The 19,233-nt window shown below is 39.2% G+C and overlaps 1 long non-coding RNA gene across 1 annotated transcript; it reads left to right on the top strand.

The window, feature by feature from the left end:
• Window positions 1-638: 638 nt before the first annotated feature.
• LOC116472733 (uncharacterized) lies at window positions 639-16,713 on the top strand. The gene is made up of 5 exons (XR_004249154.2): window positions 639-1,039; window positions 6,059-6,151; window positions 10,830-10,981; window positions 11,709-11,872; window positions 16,492-16,713. It is a non-coding gene; the product is annotated as an uncharacterized LOC116472733 (long non-coding RNA).
• The last annotated feature ends 2,520 nt before the right edge of the window (window positions 16,714-19,233 follow it).

The raw sequence follows: 19,233 nt of genomic DNA, 5'->3' as shown, positions 1-19,233 counted from the left end.
AATGAAAAATATATTTTGTTACCTAGGGTTTTCCATTGCCTCAAATGTCACTCTTATCTGTGATTCCAACTCTATGTTTCATAACTCTGGGATATTTACTGCAAGTTAAATATAACCGCCCACTAGAATTTCTTATTGTTATTTTTACCTTTCCATCTAAAATAATCTTCTAAAATATAAGTACAGGCCAGGCATGGTGGCTCACACCTGTAATCCCAGCACTTTGGGAGGCCGAGGTGGGCGGATCACAAGGTCAGGAGTTCGAGACCGGCCTGGCCAACATAGTGAAACTCCCTCTCTACTAAAAATACAAAAATTAGCCGGGCATGGTGGTGTGCGCCTGTAGTCCCAGCTACTCAGGAGGCTAAGGCAAGGAAATCACTTGAACCCGGGAGGCGGAGGTTGCATGAGCCGAGATTGTGCCACTGCACTCCAGCCTGGGCAACAGAGCAAGACTGCATCTCAAAAAAATAAAATAAAATAAGTGCAGAACATCCTCACTTAAAGGTATAAACTATGTTACATAATTTTATATTTATGATTAAATTTAATAATTTAAAATTGCTTTAATGATTTAAACTTTATATTGAACATTAATTCTAATTGCACAAAATGGCATATGGAATATAGATCACTTCTCTTCAAATAACTAACGTTAATCTGGGTGCTCTCAGAAGCAGATGTCAAGACAGCATTAAATGGTCAAGTATTTTAATGCTGGTGTAAAGTGAAATGGCTGTGTTAATAAAAAACAGGGAGGGAGCTAGAGAAGGCTGAGAGACAGATTAGACCAGGATGCTACTCTGATCCTAGGCGAAGGAGAGAAGAAAAGATTGGATAGTGGAAGATTGAGTGGCAGCTGTCTACACTGCAGCACAGTCAACAGGAGGTTCAGCAAAGCCATTGTTGAGTTCTGGAGCTAAAGTTGGCTAACAAAGGAATTCTTTGTCTTCTTAGGAACTGTTCTGCCTTCCCATTTCCACAAAAACTAGTCATCAGCAAGAAGCTGCCTGTGGGGTGCACGTTCTCAGGTCAAATGGTAAGGTGGGGTTGAAGTTCAATCCCTGGGCCTTCAGTTAACATACTTTCCCAGTGTTATGGATGTTTTGGGCATAGTCTCATGGCTTCCACAGCCACTAAGTCAGCATCTCCAAACTTGGCCTCCCTTCTGATTTCTGCTTCTAAGCTGGTTCAACCACCTACTGGAGAGCTCAATCTGGATGATCTTTTGACCCCTCAAATTCAGTAATTCTGTGCATTCCAGAATGAGCATGGTAGTTCAGTCCTAATTGATACCACCATTATCTCAAATACCAAGGGAAATTTTTACCTCTTCTCTCCATTTTTTTTCCCAGATCCAAATAACTAGTGGATTCTTTTGATTCAATCTCTACCCCATCTTTTCCTTCTGCCCCTTCTATGGGTTTTCAATGCACCTGCTCTAGTTTAGGCTCTCACTACCTTTATGGCACATTATCTGCACTATTGGCCTCTCTACAGGTGTCCCCACCTGCCAGCTCTCTCCTCTCTAATTCACTTAAAGTACTGTTGCCAGATTAATCCTTTTTGAAGGGCAGTGTGATTGTATTATTTCTGTTCTACAAAAAATCAAATAAACCTTTGATTGCTCCCAATTTCTTACAAAATACACTTCTGTATCCATAGCTTGTCATTCAAGGGCCTCCATGACCTGGCTCCAGTCAAGCTTTTTAATTTTGCCTCCTAAAATTCCTTTTACACACACTGATTTTAGTCTTCTGAGTTACAGCAGGAACACAATTATGCTCTGAACTTTCCTACCTTTGAGAGATTTCCTCAGAGACCTGCTTTTATTTTCTCAGTCAGTCCTATCTCTGTTACTTCCAGACCATCAACCACAGTCCAGCTCAAATGTTACTTTGCGATCTTTCACCAAATCCCCTAACCAGAAATACCCTATTAGGTGACATTTGCTGGTATATAAGTTATACTTCCAGTTTATAATGAAATTCGTGTATGAGAGTGGGGAAGAGTGCATATTATCAAACATATATTGAAATTGGTAGTGTGAGAGAAAATGTAGTATATGGCCCATGTAAATACTGAATACTGTAATGTAGCAGGAAGGCATATGATCTGAATATGCAAAACTTTTAACCTTTAACCCTGAAAAATGGAAATTACAAATTTCAAAAGAAATGTTTTGTTGTCACTGAACACTGATATATAGCAGGAAGCTACCCAGCAAATTCACCAGTAATTGGAGATCATATAATACAGTAAAGCAAATGCCACTACAGTATTTCAGTGAGTAGTTTAAATACCAAGCCACAATATGAACTAAATGTGGCTGAATTATTGTACAGATAGCCAAAGTACATACAGAAAAAAAATATTTCATTAAGAACCAGAAGTATAAAGCAAAGGCAAACAATTTTTAATATCATATTTATGCACGAAGCAAGTATTTGTTGAATATTAGTACCTGGCACAAAACCATAAAGACGTAAATAAATACATTAGCTTGTGTATGATGTTACAGCAATGCCTTTGTTGCATTTAGCTATGTTTATCAGTCATAAATTTAAATATGGAATGTTTGAGGAATAACTTCAACACCACATTGGATCAGCTTTGTGGTCTGTAGGGGTTTTTTTTTAATTTTATTTGTTTGTTTGTTTGTTTGAGACGGAGTCTCACTCTGTCGCCCAGGCTGGAGTACAGTGGTGCGATCTTGGCTCACTGCAACCTCCAGCTGCCAGGTTCAAGCGATTCTCCTACCTCAGCCTCCCGAATAGCTGGGACTACAGGCACCCGCCACCGCGCCTGGCTAATTTTTTGTATTTTTAGTAGGGATGGGGTTTCACCATGTTGGCCAGGCTGGTCTCAAACTCCTAACCTCAGGTGATCCACCCGCTTGCCTTCCAAAGTGCTGGGATTACAGGAGTGAGCCACCGTGCCAGGCCTAAAAGTTTTTTTTTTTTTTTTTTTTAGTACAACACATTCTTGCTTGACTGAATATTGGACTGTTCCTCCATTCAAAAGCAAACATACTTGCTAAAAAATTTAAATCTCAGTTATGATAAGCTCACAACCAACATTAAACAGCTCACTGTCTTAAAAAAATTATCTTGTAAAGGATACATTTATCTCCATGGGGCCATAAGTAAAGTTTTTTCATGAGTAAAAATTCTGATACATCCTATCCTACCCTGCCTCTTACTATCACAAACTTGAGAAAGTACCTTTTTTCATTATTCAAATGTGTTTCTAATGAAAAAGAAACATTTCCTTTACAAGGCAGTTTTCTGTAATGCCCGAAAGTCGGTCGTAACCCTGCTGAAATCAGCCTGTAGTACACTGAATCTTTCTTCACTATCAAAGAGTAAGTTTATATGCATCTGTTTCATTCATAATACTTGGGATCTTGAATGGTCAAGATCGCTTATAAATTTTAAAAGCCAAGGAACTAAAATGGTGTCTGTGAGTGGGACTATTTATTTTTACAATGATATGAAACCATCTCTGGCATCGTACAAACGATGAGTTATGCATCTCAACTAGTAGTAGCAGTTTGATGCATAACTTTGTTTTTTGTTTTGTTTTTTAACAGACAGGGTCTCACTTTGTCACCCAGGCAGGAATGCAGTAGTACCTTCTTAGCTCACCGTAGCTTCAAATTCCTGGGCTCAAGCAATCCTCCCACCTCAGTCTCCTGAGTAGCTGGGACTACAGGCCTGAACCACCACACTTAGCTAAGTAAAAAAAGAATTTTTTTTGTAGATGTGGAGTCTTGCTTTGTTGCCCAGGCTAGTCTTGAACTCCTGGCCTCAAGACATCCTCCCACCTTGGCCTCCCAAAGTGCTGGTATTACAGTTGTAGGCCACTGTGCCCAGCTCAAAACTTCTCTTTAAGCAGGAAGTGAGAAGCTTTAAGCTACAGGAGAATTTCTAAATTTCAGACAGCACACGCTTAGATTGGAATGTATCCCAAAACCCTGCAACCAATGCTCGAATTATCTATGACACATAGGCCAGAATTTAAACATTTGAATTCTCAACACAGAGATCATCTTCTATACATGACAAACAGATTTACAGCTGCCAAGTCTATGAGTCAGTCATGAGACAATTTGTTGAACCCTTTCCCATGATCTCAGTATCCTTGGCCTTTAGTGAGTAAAAGACTGAGAAGTTGGAGAAATAGCAATATTGTCAACTAATTTAAAAGATTAAATATTACATTTCTGCCTTTTAAGAAGCAGGATAAAAACTTGAACTTTTTTTATTCCAATTCTAAGCATGCAGATAAAGTTTAGTGACTTATTTTCTTTGTTTTGATCCCTGGATTATCACAGATGTCCAAGGGATGGTTTGACAGTGCTGTATTTCAATAGATTACTGCATAGTATTTTTTGTTTAACTTGTTCTGGATGGTGCACACTTTTTCTTGCAAATGTTATCAGATCACTTTGACAATGATGGAAGAAGAAATTCTGTATTTCAGAAGTCCTGTGGGAAAAAAAGTCCTACAAATATTTAGTATCTTCTATATTCCAGGCATTGTACTGAATATTTTCATGATTTAATTGAAATGGATTCAACTTACATCACAAATGAGAAGTATATATATTTTCTATTGCTGTGTAACAAATTAAGCAAATTATTGTGAATTTAGCAACTTAGAGAACACCATCCACTTATTAGTGCACTATTCTATAGGTCAAAAGTCCAGGCACAGTGTGACTGGACTCTCTGTTCAGGGTCTCACATAGCCAAAATCAAGGTATCTCATGGACCTAAGAGTCCTTTTCCAAGCAAAATCTACTTCCTATGGTTATAGAGATGAGGCCTGAGTTTCTTTGCTGGCTGTTAGCAAGGGGGAGTTCTCAGCTCACAAAGGCTTTCTGCATTCTTTGCCACAAGACCCCCTCGATCTTAAAGTGAGTGATGGAGAATCTCCTATGTATTGAATACTCCTCACACATCGAATCTCTCCAGGAAGGTCCCAGTCCCTTTCAAAGGCTCACCTGATTAGATTAGGCCAGCATAGGACAGTCTCTCTATCTTAAGGTCAACTCATTTGAGAATTTAATTGCATCTACGAAGTTCTTTCATGGTAGCACCTAAATTGGTGTTTGACGGAATAACTGGGAGAAGAGGTGTGTTTGCTGGGGTGGGGAATCTTGGGAACTATCTTAGAATTTTGCCTATCACAGTCTAACAAGTCTGCAATCAAAGTGTTGGTGAGGCTGTGTTCTCATATGGTGACTTCACTGGGGGAGAATCTGCTTCCAAGCTCATTCAGGTCATTTTCTTGTGTTATGTGACTGAGGACCTTGGCTTTCTCTTGGCTGTTGGCTAGAAGCCACTTTCCAGTCCTAGAGGTTGCCCGCTGCTCACTCTCTCCCATGTAACACGCTCCATAGGCAGTTCACAACATAGTGGTTTGCTCCATTTTTTTTTAAGAGAAGGCATCTCAATACATTTTCTAGGCTGGTTTCCAACTTCTGGGCTCAGGCAATTCTCTTGCCTTGGCCTCCTGAGTAGCTGGGATTATGGGACTATAGGCACATGCTACTGTGCCTGGTTAGTTGTTTGCTTCTTGAAGGCCAGCAAGAGAGGCTCTTTCTCCAGTCTGCTAAGACTGGATCTTATATGATGTAATCTAATCACAACAGTGACATCCTCTCACCTTTGTGGTACTCTGTTGGCTTGGAGCAAATTATAATATTCCACATTCAAGGGACAGATATCATACCAGAGTGTGACTCACCAAGGGTCAACTTATGATGTGTCTACTACAAAAAGTCTATGCTTAGAACAACTTGGGAAGAAGTTTATATCAAAGTGATTTTCAGGAGTTTTTTTTTTTTTAGAGTTCAGTGAAGAGGGGGCATTTGCCTGGCAGGCAGTGTTAGGTATACTGAGTGTGCAATAGTTGCCACCAAGATGTTAACCCAAATGGTTGAAAGGGTATCCCATCTTCAAATGCCAGATCTGATATCATACTGCTTGAGGTTGAATTCCAACTCTGATATGGATTATTGACAATGCAATATTACTTCTCTGTGCCTCAGTTTCCTCTTCTATAAAATGAAGATAATAGTACCCCACTGAAGGGTCAACATGAGGATTAAGGAGACATCATTTGAAATGGAGCCTGATATACAGTAAGTTCTCACAAAGCATTAGACGTTATTTTTATTATTTCTTATTTCCCTGTTGATGATCTGTATTGCATTTGTCATTCATGAATTTATCTAAATCTATTCTTAAACTTGTGTATTTATTTTTCTTTTTTACATATAACAGCTTTATTAAGAAATAATTGATATATTAAAAATCTTGCACATGATTAATGTACTCTATTTGATGAGTTTGGACATACGCATATACTCTTGATACCATCACCACAATAAAAGTAAAAAACCATACCAATGACCTCCAAAAGTTTCTTTGCATCTGTGTGTGTGTGTGTGTGTGCATGTGTGTGTGCATGTGTGTGCATGTGTGTGCATGTGTGTGTGTGTGTGTTAAAACATTTAACATGGGATCGACCCCTTAACAAATTTTTAAGTGCACAACACCATGTCATCAGCATCAGGCACTTTGTTGTGCAGGAGATCTCTAGAATGTATTCATCTTCCACAGCTGAAACTTTATACCCACTGAGCAACAACTCCCCATTTCCATCTCCCCACAGCCCCTGGCAGCCACCATTCTATTCTCTGTTTCTATGAGTTTGATTACTTTAGACACCTCATCTAAGAGATATTATGTAGTATTTGGCCTTCTGTGAGTGGCTTATTTCATCCGGCACAATGTTCCTTTGGCTCATACATGTTGTGTCTTTTTCTTGATGTGAGGATTTTAGTGTAATCCTCTCCAGCCTTTTCAACTTTAGGAGCTCTTCCTTACTTCTATTCATGGATTTGGTGAAGTAGTCCATATTTATTCCATTTCTCAAACATTTTTAAATTCCAGACTATCAATAATTCTGTTGAAGGAAGTGTAATTTAATATAAATTTCCTTTAATGTATTTTAATTATATGTGTCTTATTCTTTAACTGAAGTAGAGTTAAGGGGTAATGAAATCTTGTGAATATTGGATACTATGTATTTTATATAATATTATATAATATATATGGTTATATGTTATATATTAATGTAATATATACATATATGTGTATACATGTATGTGTATATATTATACATATATACACATTATATATGTGTGTATGTATTATGTGTATATATTATATTAATGTAATATAATACATATAAGTATATATGTACGTGTGTATATTGATATCTATATATAGTTTGTAGTGGTGAGAGAAGAGCAACATCTTGGGAACTTACACAACCTGTAGGTTGGAGGGAAGCTGACTTAAATTTACTGAATTGAGTAGCACCAATTTTGTGCTCAGCTCTACACCAAGCTCTATACAGAAACAAAAAGGAGATAAGCTTCATTTCCTATGCTGGGGCTTACAGTGTTGCTAGGGAAACAAGCCTCATACATATTAACAGACATAATCTAAGATGGCATAGGATTGCATCAAAATTAGTTAAATGACTATAAGGATATAAGTGACATGGGAACTCCAGAGAGGGAGGACAGGTTGGGGAAAGCTTGCTAGAGAGGCTTCAAATAAGTTTGGATTAGGTAGGATTCAGAGATGTAGGAAAAAATGAAAGAGGCTGGGTGTGGTGCACATGCCTATAATCCCAGCACTTTGGTAGGTTGAGGCAGGAGGATCCCTTGAGTCCAGGAGTTTGAGACCAGCCTGGGAAATATGGCAAAACCCTGTCTTTACAAAAAATACAAAAATTAGCCAGGCATCATAGTGCACACCTGTAGTCCCAGCTACTGGGCAGGCTGAGGTGGGAGGATCACTTGAGCCCAGGAGGCGGAGGTTTCAGTGAGCCAACATCACACCACTGCACTCCAGCATGGGTGACAGACTCTGTCAAAAAAAAAAGGAAAGGAAAAAGAAAGAAACATTCAAAGGTGGGAAATATTTTTAACACATTTGTTTTTAGGACTATCCAACCTTTCACAAGACAGTGAGGAGGCAAATGAACGATTTGTGTTAGGGAGAGAGTTGTAAGGCATTTACTTGACTTAATCATTATTAGGTTACCACTGCTCTCATTTTGTCCAGTAGATTTTAGGATAATGGGGATTAAAATATCCACATGAAACAAGGAAAACAAAATGCCAACATCTGAAGTGTGATCAATGTCACAGTGCAAGGTGTTAACATAGGATCCAGTTTTCTAGTTTGTTTTAAACAACAACAAAAAAAATCCTACCAAGAATTTTAAAAACTATTTTATCTTAAAATATTGCAGCTCACCTTACATGTAACTGCAAATGAGTATTAGAGACAACAAAAGAGGATATTAATTTCCCATCTAATTACAACATATCAAAAAGTATACAATGCTTCATCTTATCTTGCAATTATGTATGCTGAAAAAGTACTTTTTGGTCTACACTTTCTTTTGAGTCCCACAATAAGTCTATGAGTAAAAAGCATGGTTTATACATAGCTACATTCTTCATATCTTCAAAATTGTAATAACATATCTTCAAAATTATATTTCACTATAGGTGATGGGACAATGTATCTTAACTGGCTATTTACAAATTGCATTACATCATACAAGGCAATATTATCAGTTGAGAATGCTAGTAATTGAATGTCATAATTCAATCATTTATGACCTTATCATTTCTCAGACTCTCTTACAAACCAATTTTCTACAATGAACTATTGGACTGAGTTGAAAGATAGAAATTCTCATAAGCTGAAATCTACTTCTCTCAGCTATAAATTCTTTGGCTAGTAAATACAAGCTCATCTTATGTATGTATAGTAAGGCACTACAGTTCTATTCAACTATTTTAGTACATCTTGAATGTGCTTTCTTTCTAACTGAAAAAAGAATTGTGCTCATAAATTCTCCCTGAACTCAAAGCCATAGTGAACACAGCCTACAGAGAATCTATTCTGTAGATACCCTGGGCTCAGTATTGATTGTGACATTAAATAAATGGGTTTGATCTTCTCTTTTAAACACTCAAGGCTACAAGTAATGCAATCTCAAAGTAACAGAGGAAAAATAGACATAGGGATAGGAAATCTAGGCTTATATCTCATTGCACCAGAAAATAGCCCATTTGAAACCTCTATCTGTTCTCATGTCAGCTAGGAGAGTGGGACGGGGCCTCTCATATTCACTTTAAATATGGCTAGATGTCTTAAACCCGAGGGCTTCCTGATTTTTTTCGTGAAGTTTGCACAATACTCAAGGGCACATGACTAGTGCCAAGTAGGTTTAAATTCAGCTCACACTTGTCTTGCCAATCTATATGCCTGCTTGAGCCTGTATCTGTTTGAATAAAGGAGTATCTTTTTTCTCATTCACATAAAGGCTCTTTATGGATTGGTTCTGTCCCTACTAAAGAACAACCCGCTGGCTCCCAAAGCAAATGCATTAGCTCTTCCTGGAGGATCTTGAACAACTGTGATACATGTCTTCACTCTGCCTACTCTAGCTAAAACTGTCTTTCTCTGTGTGAAGAAGAAATTTCTCAATTCATGTGGAAGACAATTCTCAACTCCCTTTAACAGGGAAGAAAAGAGAAAGCATCCCAGCTTCATTAAAAGGCTATTGTTTATGTTAATTCTCTCTGTCATAAAACTAAAAAAAAAAAATTTAGCTCCAAGACAAAACATGATGTCATTAGTCCCTTACGTGAATTCTCATCACCTGCTAAATTGGTTCTACTGACTCCCAGACACACTTTGTTAACTCCATAGTTGACAGTTTTATTCAGTCGCAGGAAATTCTCCTTTACTTTCTCTGTGTTTCAAAATCTGTCTACTTGTACCACCACCATTTTTCAAAGCTCAGGGCAAATTCTACCTTATCCAAGAACCATTTCATTTTTGCTTCTTCAATTCTTTAATGTTCCTTTGCCCTCTCTGCTCATCTCCATAACACACACCCAGGCTGTAGCAAAAGACCATACATCACACATCTCAGAGCACAACATCATGTATGTAGTTGGGGCGACAGGAGCAGCCTCATTAGGAAGACAGATTGGGAGAAGAGGCAAAGTTGGCAGCAGCAACAGCTTCAGGGCAATGCCGTGGCAGTGAGGAGATGAGGCATTTGTAGTAAGGAACAGCATTGCTTCAGTCCATAGGCTCACAGCAGAGACTGCTACAGTGTCCATGAACAAACATGGGGAGTTCCTAAATCCCTGTGATATGCCTGGGAGGAGAAAAGAACTCAGGGTGGCTAGGAGGATAGCTTTCATCTGGTGGGTACTCATCTGGAAACTCTGTAGAGCATCTACTGTCCTGCTGCTCTGTTTCTCATAACCCCAGGCTCAGGCTGATGAACGGGGAGTCATGGTATAGATCATCACCAACATGCCCACATTGCCTTTGTGCAATTCTGGTCACCCTCTCAAGCTCTTTCCTGCTTTATTTTACTGTGCATTTATTTTCTTCTCCCATTTCCATTCCTTTTTCTGGCACAATATTATTCCTTTCCCATAATAACAGGTTTAGTCCTTGAATGTGAGGATTATGTGGGTAAAGCTTGAGGGAGCCAAAAAAGCCCAAGCACACCAAACTACTCTATCCACCTTTAGGGGCATATGCCCTGAGGTTTTCTCTGCTGTCTTTGCTTAGTTCCTCTGCTTTAATTTTGTTTTCTTCCAATGTTACTTGCATGACTGCTGGCATCATATTTAAATCAAATGCTAACTGTTTCTTAAAGTATTTCCTGAAATATGATTTTTTATTTCCTTTTAACATGCACAGACTTAGAAGCAACTTGAGGCAGGATGGGAGCATAAAAGACAGCCAGGATGCCAAAGTCTCCGAGCAGTGAGTAGGAGTCTAAGAAGTTGGAAAGATTCACCGACCTCTTCCAGTATGTGAAAGCCACAACTGTGGAGCAAATGGGAAAGCAGGTCAGGATCCAAGAATTGAGACCACAATTTTGGATATAATTAGGGCACTGAGGCCAGTCAGGAAGAACCCAAGGATGATACGGGCATAAACAAGGAGCAAAGCATGCTGGAGAATTTTGAATGTTGAAGTTCATGTCTAGCTCTAGATGAAACTTTCCTGCTAAAAGAGTTAGTGCCTGTGAGAGAGTCCCAGACATTGCAGTCCTTAGTTTGTACTTCTTTCATAATACTTATGTTGGGCTTTGAAAGTGCTCATTTCTCTTGCTAGTTTGTAAACTTCTGGAGGGCAAAGACTTGTTCATGTCACCTGCGTTGCCTAGTACAGTGCATTTACACTTTGAAATTATGGACTTGCACAGTGATAAAGTTTGGATATGTGTCCCCTACAGATCTTATGGAGGTGGGGCCTTGTGGGAGGTGATTGGATCATGGGGATTGAATTTTCATAAATGATTTAGTACCATCCCCTTGCTACTTTCCTCTCAATAGTGAGCAAGTTCTTGCAAAATCTGGTCATTTAAAAGTGTGTGGCACCTCCCTTAACCCAGCTCCTGCCCTGGCCATGTGATGTGCCTGCTCCCTCTTCTGTCATGATTGTAAGTTTCCTGAGGCCTCCCCAGAAGCTCAGCAGATGCCAGCATCATGCTTCCTACACATTCTGCACAACCATGAGCCAATTGAACCTCTTTTCTTTATAAATTACCCAGTCTCAGTTATTTCTTTACAGCAATGTGGGAACGGATTAATACACAGAGCATCTAGAGAGAAATATCCAGCAATCAGTTGGAGCTGAAAGGCCCAAGAAGGAGAAGGAATAGAAGGATGACGTACCTATTTGGATGGAATTCACATATAGGAGGAATCCAAAAAAGTGTCTGTAGAGATAAAAAGGTAATACGTTGAGGGTTGAATATAGGGGTATATAAATTTATTTATTCAACCAACATTTATTAATAATTAGAATGTTCCAAGCACTGAGCTAGGCACAATTATACAAATATACTTGAAGAGTAAGCAATAGTCTCTACCATCGAGGATCTTCAGTCTTCCAATTGTGGTGACAGTGTAGAAAGAATCCTCAAGGCCTGGCACAGTGGTTCATGGCTGTAATCCCAGCACTTTGGGAGGCCGAGGCTGGTAGATCACAAGGTCAGGAGTTCACAACCAGCCTGGCCAATATGGTGAAACCCTGTCTTTACTAAAAAATGCAAAAAAAAAAATTAGCTGGGCGTGGTGGCAGGCACCCGTAGTCACAGCTACTCAGGAGGCTGAGGCAGGAGAATCACTTGAACCCAAGGGGCAGAGGTTGCAGTGAGCCAGTATCGCACCACTGCACTCCAGCCTAGGTGACAGTGAGACTCTGTCTCAAAAAAAAAAAAAGAATACTCAAGAAAGTGGGTATGACTAGCAATGATATACAATACTTAAAAAAATGAAAACAAGGCCGGGCACGGTGGCTCACGCTTGTAATCCCAGCACTTTGGGAGGCTGAGGCGGGCGGATCACAAGGTCAGGAGATCCAGACCACGGTGAAACCCCGTCTCTACTAAAAATACAAAAAAAAATTAGCCGGGCGTGGTGGCGGGTACCTGTAGTCCCAGCTACTCGGAGAGGCTGAGGCAGGAGAATGGCATGAACCTGGGAGGCGGAGTTTGCAGTGAGCCGCGATTGTGCCACTGCACTCCAGCCTGGGCGACAGAGCGAGACTCCGTCTCAAAAAAAGAAAAAAAAAAAATGAAAACAAAAGAAAGACAACTTTATTTGCCTGTCATAGGATCACTGTTCACCTTTAAAAATTCTGTTTCAGAGCTTCAGCGAGGCAAATCTGCATAATGTTTGTCATCCTGGCTATGTGATGACATAGGAAATATATGTACATTTTAGGAAGTCTTGCATTGTTATTAGGTGAAACACCTACTAGGAAAACTTACAACTCTATGCTTCTTTTTCTTCCAATGGAACTATATTTTTAGCCCATTGTAACGATCTGAATAATGTTAATGATTTCTTTGACATTCATTTATAAAGATAAGATTTTAATGGCCAGTAAAGCAGTCATCCCCAACCTTTTTGGCACCAGATACCGGTTTCATGGAAGACAGTTTTTCCATGGATGGAGTTGGGGGGATGGTTTTGGGATGAAACTGTTCCACCTCAGATCATCAAGCATTAGTTAGATTCCCATAAGGAGTGCACAACCTAGGTCCCTCGCAGTTCACAATAGAGCTTGTGCCCCTATGAGTATCTAATGCCATTGCTGATCTGACAGGAGGCAGAGCTCAGGTGGTAATGCCCTTTCACCTGCTACTCACCTCCTGCTGCTCACCTCCTGCTGTGTGACCCGGTTACTAACAGACTACTGACAGGTAGTGGTCCGTGGCCTGGAATTTGGGGAACCCTGCAATATGTCCAAATCCCAAAACTCCAGAATTCTCTGTGAATAAGTTGTTTTGAGAGAGTGGTGGTAAAACAGTGTGAGGAGGTTATCTACAGGGTCTTATTTTATTCTCTCTTTGTAAAAAAATACTTTTCGGGCCGGGTGTGGTGGCTCATGCCTGTAATCCCAGCACTTTGGGAGGCCAAGGTGGGCAGATCACCAGGTCAGGAGATTGACACCATCCTGGCCAACATAGTGAAAATCCATCTCTACTAAAAATATAAAAATTAGCTGGGCGTGGTGGCGGGCACCTGTAGTTCCAGCTACTCAGGAGGCTGAGGCAGGAGAATTGCTTGAACCTGGAAGGCAGAGGCTGCAGTGAGCTGAGACCGCACCACTGCACTCCAGCCTGGCAACAGAGTGAGATTCCATCTCAAAAAAAAAAAAAAAAAAGTACTTTTCATCTACAATATAGTTTTAGACACCTAGAAGAGATTATTTAGGAAGATCCTTTCAAGGCAGTCGCCATTCTTAAAGATTTGAATTAAACATTGATGATCCGTTTTGCCTGAAGTTTTGTTTCAGTGTTACTTGTGGCCATGCTAGCAGCTTACAGTGTCACATTACTTGAAATGAAAAGGAAGTTCTGCATTTCAGTAAAAACAAATTCCATGACCTCTCACCAGGAAAAAAAAGGTTGCTGTTCCTGTAAATTACTAAGTATTTAGAAAGGTGTGGGACCCACATGCAAAAAGGATTGCAACATATTGAAAAAAATACAATGAGCCAGTTACAGAGACTTAACACTGACCATGTGTTGCCAAGAGATTTTGTATCACTGTTCATGTGAAAGTGCATAGCACGCAGATGGGTACACAACACAAGTCCTGCAAATGTTAGTTCAAGTCTAAACTGTTTAATTCTTTATTGTGTAAGTGGAAAAACATTCTGTTGAAAGGTATAACTAATAAAAGGTTATTTTATTAATAAATCAGTTATAGACACAAGTGAGAGGATTACCCCTGAAATCTTAATGGAACTCAGAGGACCTTGAATCAATGCCTTCCTTAGACCAATGGGGGAAATTGAGTTGTTTATTTTTCCAAGGCTTCTCAATCTGGATTCTGGTCTGGGTACACTGAAAAATTAATAATGAAAGATTTTTTTAAATTTCCTTATTATTGGTATTTATTATCTTCATAAAATGGCTATCTTTAGAATTAAACAAATGAATTAAAAACATTATGTGTAATGCAATTAAAATGCTGATGCTCTTTCCCAAATATTTTTTTGGTAACTGTTTAATATATGATTTGTCAAATATTCAGAAATTATTAGAAACACTTCTTAATGGAAATCCCATTAATTTGATTTAATTAAATTTGAAAAGTGAACACCTAGCACAAACTTTTAACCACTAATAAATAGGATGCCACGTCATTTTACTTTTCTAGGTGCTGGGGATATAGCTGTCAGGAACTATAGACATTCTGGGATCTTACTCTACTTTCAAGCTAATAGGCTAGCCTGTTACTCTATCATGCACACTAGGAAAAGGTATGAGACTCTTGAATCGGAGATAAAGGACTCTATTACTTATGATGTAACAGGCCGCATGATCTTCACATTTTCTTGTATCAATTTTCCACGACCCCCGAATTTCATGGGGATGACACGGAGGCCTGTACAGATGCCTACACACTCATTAGAAAGGAGAACACTGTGCTTAGAGAACTTTCAGAGTGCAGGGTAACAAGTCTGTTCTTTGTCTAGGAGAAGATACTACCTTATCCCTCCAAGGTTGTCACTTGCTACAAACATAAATATACAAACATAACCCTGAAGAAAGGCCCACGTGAAGACCAGTGAGAGCCTTGCATTCTTGGTATATCCAGCAAGACTACACCGGGACTTTTAGGGCCTGTTAGCAGGTTGCCTTTCCCAACAAATGCCATAGGTTCTTGCACTTAAAGAGCTTACATTTTGAAATTAGAAGGATTCTTGCTGATTAAGGGATTTCCTCCTGGGCTGTTTTAGACCTCCACAACTACATCAACGTGACTTTGAAGCTTGCATTGGCCTCTTCTCCAATTTTAGTTTTATACTCACTGTTTCTCCATCTTCCATCGTTATTTACATCTTCCTTGTTAAGTCTCATGCATTAGTCAGATTTTGCCTACATCCCAGGAGTTATATTGCTGTCACAAAGGCTGGACTGACTTTTTCAAGACATTCCCAGGCCACTTCCTTAAATCCTGACCATCCTTTCTGGATAGTCAGTTACTCTTGCCCAAAGCAATTGCATAAAGCAAGTGCCCCATGTAAACCTGAAGATTCAGGCCAGTCACAATTTTGCCCAGGCCATGATATAACCTGGGTCACCCTGAGTTAGGCTTCAAGACTCTGGACATCTGTGTTTGCTATGTCCAGCTAGATGTTACATGTGTGTGGCAGAAGAGGACTGTCTTCTTCATCTATTGTTTTAAAACAAAATGTGGAGTTTAATTGAAATCAGAACAGGGATACATTAAACAAACAAAAAGTAGTTTTCTGATTATCAATTTTTGGACTCAAAGCATCTTCAGAACATTGGGGATCCAGCTTATCCCTGAGAGACGTCAACCATTACTAAAAGTTTTCACTATTTGAACTATTCATTCACATTTTGTTGCAGAAAACAGGACAAAGTTCCAGAGATATCCTTCCTTTCTTCTTTCTAAAATACACTCACAAACAGGGTCTTTTCATAGTTCAAAGGAAAAACAAATAGCTTTCTTTCTTGGCTAGTTGGCTTGTTACTCTCACCCTGGAATCTCATCTCTCAATAAGAGGGTCTAGGGCACCAAATTCAAGGAGAAATTCCAAGGACATCACTTCACTTGTCTTTCTATGAAGGTAAGGATGCATTAGTCTTTCTATGAGGGAGACAATCTCCTGGGATTATTACACCAGTCAATAGTCTCAGGAGGGTGGGGCAGGGGATGGAAAGGAGGGTGAATGCAATAGTTAAGGGGTAAGGGAAAAGAATTTCTTTCTATCGTCAGGTCTAGTTCTTTAAAGCATGATCGTGCATTGAAATTTTGTTATGAGTGGTGACCAATATTACAAAGAAAAAGGTTTGTTTGTCTTACAGTTGCTTGACTCTGAAGATTCTGAACTGCCCCAACCTATGTCCATGAAGGATTGTAAAGAGCCCTCAATTCACCTGTGCTCTCCCAAGAGAGAGCTAGCATGTTATGGGGTGGTGGCAACCCACCATTTTTAGCACCAACTGCTAAAAGATAGAAAATAAAAGAATTGAGGATTCTTAGAAGACAGAAGACTTGAAGGTGACCATGTAAGGCTTATTCTATAGCCTCAGGTAAGATGATATAATATAGAATTATTTTTTTAAATTTGCACTGTTCTCTTGATTCCAGCTGTGTTCATTCTGCAAAGCAGTGTATCTAAATGTTTTTCCAGATATATTGGACATGACAGCCAGTTTACCCAGTATGTCATACTCCTAGTTATGATGAACATAGTTAAGAAGTAGAAGAGATGGAGAAAGATTGGAAGAAAATGGAAATGTGAGAGATTGTGGCTGTGCAGCAACAGTTAATTTATATGTATGGCTGTGTATGTGAATGAGAATGTACATGATTCATGGTTTAAAGATGGTAGTGTAATATATGTATCTGTATGTATGTATGATGGAACTAACTAGCCCGTTGTATATTAGCTCCAAGCTACTATTGTGGTTTTAAAAAGCTGAAACAGTCATTTCCTTGCCAGCTTCATTATGTCACATATAAATATATGTTCTGCGTGGGAAACAAAAATATTGTATAGGCAAAGGAATTTCTATGAGAAAGATATAGAGTCTTTGAGAGAGATTTAAAATCTATGACTAAATGAGAGAAATAAATGACATTTCTACTACAATGCCCTTGTCAGGTTATATTAGAGAAAATTTATGTCACTGACAAGCCAAAGAAGGAGGCAACTGACAGTTGGTACAATATGTGTGTAGAAATGAACTTAAGTGTGGGAAACAAAAGAAATGAAAAACCTGGAAGAGAGCTGACTAGAAAGAGAACAAATAGGAAAAAGTGAAATACTTAGCTATATGAAACAATTTTTAAATAGCACTGCGTTAGATTCTCAAGGACGGATATGTGCTGACACAGTGTCTGGGATTTCGACCAAGTACTCAGGTTCACATTGGATTAAACTTATTACCCCAGACTTGAGCCAAGAGCTCACCTTCGTCATGACCACTCAACTATTAGCATCATGGAGTATAGCAGTGTAAATAGATCATACAGAAGTCCTTCTGGTTTTAGAATAAAATGGCAAAGTTGGAGAGAGCCCCATGAAGATAATGCTCTAGTCAGACCTGCAAATATTGGCTGAATAGATGGTTTGGACAGAAAGTTTCAAGCAAAGAATCTGACTAAGTACTACTATAAGTTAACTAAATTGAGGAAATCTAAAAATTTCTCGTAAAAGTGCCCAGTTTCTTAAGAAATTGCCCTTGTTTTTGGACAATGAGCCACATCTTGGATTCATTAGAGGCCTCCATGTTGCTCCACTGGATGAGGCTGACTGCCCTGGCAATATGGCTGTGACAACACAGCTTGCAATGAAGTAGGCATTGGACCACTGGTAGGAGGAATTCCCTCCCAGAAACCAGAGAAATTCAAGAGGGGTTAGAGAACTATGAGTTATATTTGGCACCTACCAAAAAGTCCTGCTGAAAACGTGGGATTCGGAGGCCAAGGAATGAGGGGCATTGAGAGTCCAACCATCCAGTACTGGGGATTATTTTGCTAACATGTACTACACACGAGCAGGAATTTAACAAATACTTGGTTGATGAGCTCATTATGTATTTTGTATCCTCATGAATTGTGGAAGCTAAAACTGGATTTGGTGTATTAATGTCATTATCATTTATGTATTACAACACTCAGCAAACAAGTAAGTAGTTTTTGTTGGTAAGACATCTTTTTTTAAAAAATGACAAGGATACAAAGAAATATTAGAAATGACTCTGTCACTAAGGGGTTATACCTTGGGAGACAAGACATTCTGACAAAGAAATAATAATGCAAGTCATATTAGATCAGTTCCAAACACATTTGTTCCCCACTTCTTCCAGAGATTTGAAAGGCAAAGCCTTACTCTTCTGAACTAGTTTCTCTTTTCTTTTATCCCTCTTCTATCGTTTCTCTACCATCCCCAATCTTCAGTGTTGAGTTGGAAAACTTAGATCATTTATAAGTTCTCATGATAATTTGGTTTGAGAAACACAGTGTAGGCAGCAATTGTGGGAGAGGAACAGTCCCAGGGGAGTGGTAGTTGCTGGGCCTTTTACAGAAAGAGCAGGACTCTGATAACTAGACATAAATGCGATGGGTATTTCAGGAAGGAGGAAGAGCCTGAACAGATCGTGTCTCAGGAATGAATGAGACCTGTTTTGCTGCAGTGAGTAGTGAACTCTGGAAAAGAAAAACTGTTGCAGAGAGATGGGCAGTGGGCAGGTGGTTAAAGGTCTCTAATAGGGCCTTATTTAATCCCTAAGCAGTGAAAAGTCAATGCATGCTTCTACATAAGAATTTAATTTATACCAAACAGGTTTTAAGAATAATTGTGGATTGAAGTATAGAAGATGTGAGGAAGCAAGAAACAGACTGCAAAATGGTACTAACCAGAACTAGAAAGAAATACAATAATCATAGTCAACTTACTCAATTTCTGGTGTCTGGTGTGTGTGTGTGTGTGCATGTGTGTGTTTGTGTGTTTGTGTGTGTGTGTGTGTATTGGGGTGGAGAGCAAGGAAATTTAGCAGAGAGTTTGTCTAAGGTCACAAGCTAATTAACAGCAGAAATAG

This window comes from Hylobates moloch, unplaced genomic scaffold (genome assembly GCF_009828535.3).
Source record: "Hylobates moloch isolate HMO894 unplaced genomic scaffold, HMol_V3 SCAFFOLD_8, whole genome shotgun sequence".
Taxonomy (NCBI): domain Eukaryota; kingdom Metazoa; phylum Chordata; class Mammalia; order Primates; family Hylobatidae; genus Hylobates; species Hylobates moloch.
The sequence above is the reverse complement of the archived record's forward strand: the minus strand, read 5'-3'. Positions and strand labels throughout refer to the sequence as shown.